The following is a 3,228-nucleotide window of genomic DNA, read 5'->3' on the forward strand; positions in this document are numbered from 1 at the left end:
ATAAGCTTCTTCCTCAGATGAAGCATCCTTAGTACTGCCAGGTGCATTTTGCATTCCAGACAGACTTTGAGAAATCAAGTTGACTTGTTGAGTCAATATCTTGTTCTGAGCCAATATGGCATTCAGAGTGTCAATCTCAAGAACTCCTTTCTTCTGATTAGTCCCATTGTTCACAGGATTCCTTTCAGAAGTGTACATGAATTGGTTATTTGCAACCATTTCAATTAGCTCTTGAGCTTCTGTAGGCGTTTTCTTCAAATGAAGAGATCCTCCAGCAGAGCTATCCAGAGACATCTTGGATAGTTCAGAGAGACCATCATAGAAAATACCTATGATGCTCCATTCAGAAAGCATGTCTGAGGGACATCTTCTGATTAATTGTTTGTATCTTTCCCAAGCTTCATAGAGGGATTCTCCATCCTTCTGTCTGAAGGTTTGGACTTCCACTCTAAGCTTACTCCATCTTTGTGGTGGAAAGAACTTTGCCAAGAAGGCATTGACTAGCTTTTCCCAAGAGTTCAGGCTTTCTTTAGGTTGAGAATCCAACCATATTCTAGCTCTGTCTCTTACAGCAAAAGGGAATAGCATCAGTCTGTAGACCTCAGGGTTAACCCCATTAGTCTTGACTGTGTCACAGATTTGCAAGAATTCAGCTAGGAACTGATGAGGATCTTCCATTGGAAGTCCATGGAACTTGCAATTCTGTTGCATTAGAGAAACTAATTGAGGCTTAAGCTCAAAGTTGTTTGCTCCAATGACAGGGATAGAGATGCTTCTCCCATAGAAATCAGGAGTAGGTGCAGTAAAGTCACCCAGCACCTTCCTTGCATTGTTGGCATTATTGTTGTTTTCGGCTGCCATGTGTTCTTCTTCCTTGAAGAATTCGGTCAGGTCCTCTAAAGAGAGTTGTGCTTTGGCTTCTCTTAGCTTTCTCTTCAAGGTCCTTTCAGGTTCAGGATCAGCTTCAACAAGAATGCCTTTGTCTCTGCTCCTGCTCATATGAAAGAGAAGAGAACAAGAAAATGTGGAATCCTCTATGTCACAGTATAGAGATTCCTTGAAGTGTCAGAGGAAAAGAAAAATAGAAGAAGATAAGGTAGAAGAATTCGAACTTGATTAGATAGGGTTCGAATTGTGCATTAAGGAGGAGTAGTACTCCATAAATAGAAGGATGTGGGAAAGAGGGAAGAGGATTTTCGAAAATTAATTAGAAAGATGTTAAAAACATTTTCAAAATTGATTGATAATTTTCGAAAATTGAAAGTGGAAAAGAAATCAAGTGATTTTTGAAAAAGATTTTGAAATTAGAAATCAAAAAGATTTGATTGAAAACTATTTTGAAAAAGATGAGGTTAAAAAGATTTGATTGGTTTAAAAAAATGTGATTGAGAAGATATGATTTGAAAACAATTGTAAAAGATATGTTTTGAAAATAATTTTAAAAGATTTGATTTGAAAATTAGTGACTTGCCTAACAAGAAAAGATATGATTCAAACATAAAACCTTCCTTAACAGAAAAGGCAAAAAATGTTCAATCAAATCATTAATTGTCAGTAAGTATCTTTGAAAAAGGAAAGAAATTGATTTTGAAAACATTTGATTGAAAAGATATGATTTGAAAAAGATTTGATTTTGAAAAGCTTTGAAAACTTGAAAAAAAATTGATTTGAAAACAAAATCTTCCCCCTAGCACCATCCTGGCGTTAAACGCCCAGAATGGTATACATTCTGGCGTTTAACGCCCAAAATGCTACTCTTTGGGCGTTAAACGCCCAACCAGGTACCCTGGCTGGCGTTTAAACGCCAGTCTGCCTTCTTCACTGGGCATTTTTGAATGCTCAGCTTTTTCTGTATAATTCCTCTGCAGCATGTTCTGAATCTTCAATTCTTTGTATCATTGACTTGAAAAGACACAAATTAAAAATATTTTTGGATTTTTAATAATCAAAATGCAACAAGAATCAAATAACAATGCATGCAAGACACCAAACTTAGCAGTTTGTACACTACTAACACTATATGAGACACATAAACACTCAAGCCAAAAGAATTCAAAGATCAGAGTAAGAAATCATCAAGAATTACTTGAAGACCCTTAAGACACATGAATGAATGCATGCTATTGACACCAAACTTAAGATGAGACACTAGACTTTAAGCAAGAAACATCAAATATTTTTGGTTTTTATGATTTTTTTGATTTTTTTTTGTGTTTTTCGAAAATTAAGTGGAAAAAGGTATCAAAATTCTTAATGAGAATTCCAGGAATCAGTGCAATGCTAGTCTAAGACTCCGGTCCAGGAATTAGACATGGCTTCACAGCCAGCCAAGCTTTCAAAGAAAGCTTCGGTCCAAAACACTAGACATGACCAAAGGTCAGCCAAGCCTTAGCAGATCACTGCTCCAAAAGCAAAATTGATGAAAATCAACAAGCTCTTGTGGTGATAAGTTGAAACCTCGGTCCAATCAGATTAGACATGGCTTCTCAGCCAGCCAGATTTCAACAAATCATCATGAAACTCTAGAATTCATCTTCAAGAATTTCGAAAAAAATAAATACCTAATCTAAGCAACAAGATGAACCGTCAGTTGTCCAAACTAGAACAATCCCAGGCATTGTTACCAAAAGCTTGCTCAAGTACTTGAACAATCCCCGGCAACGGCACCAAAAACTTGGTGGACGAAATTGTGAACAATACTTTTCACAACTCTCATAATCCCTGTCATGAACTCCAAAAGATTTGGTGGTTCAATTCCATGGCATTACACAACTTCGCACAACTAACCAGCAAGTGCACTGGGTCGTCCAAGTAATACCTTACGTGAGTAAGGGTCGATCCCACGGAGATTGTTAGCATTGAAGCAAGCTATGGTCATCTTGTAAATCTTAGTCAGGCAAACTCAAATGTATATGGTGATGAACGAAAATAACATAAAAGATAAAGATAGTGATACTTATATCATTGGTGTAAGAGCTTCAGACAAGCGTATAAAGATGCCTTCCCTTCCGTCTCTCTGCTTTCCTACTGCCTTCATCCAATCCTTCTTACTCCTTTCCATGGCAAGCTCGTGTAGGGTTTCACTGTTGTCAGCAGCTACCTCCCACCTCTCAGTGAATACGTCCCTGATGCTCTGTCACAGCATAGGCTAATCATCTGTCGGTTCTCAATCAGACCGAATAGAATCCATTGATTCTTTTGGCGTCTGTCACTAACGCCCCGCCCTCA

The 3,228-nt window shown here is 37.7% G+C and overlaps 1 non-coding gene across 1 annotated transcript; it reads left to right on the top strand.

Annotated features, from left to right (window-relative positions):
- Positions 1-348: 348 nt before the first annotated feature.
- LOC130978162 (small nucleolar RNA R71) lies at positions 349-456 on the top strand. The gene has a single exon (XR_009085820.1). It is a non-coding gene; the product is annotated as a small nucleolar RNA R71 (small nucleolar RNA).
- Positions 457-3,228: the final 2,772 nt, after the last annotated feature.

Source organism: Arachis stenosperma, chromosome 4 (genome assembly GCF_014773155.1).
Source record: "Arachis stenosperma cultivar V10309 chromosome 4, arast.V10309.gnm1.PFL2, whole genome shotgun sequence".
Classification (NCBI taxonomy): Eukaryota; Viridiplantae; Streptophyta; class Magnoliopsida; order Fabales; family Fabaceae; genus Arachis; species Arachis stenosperma.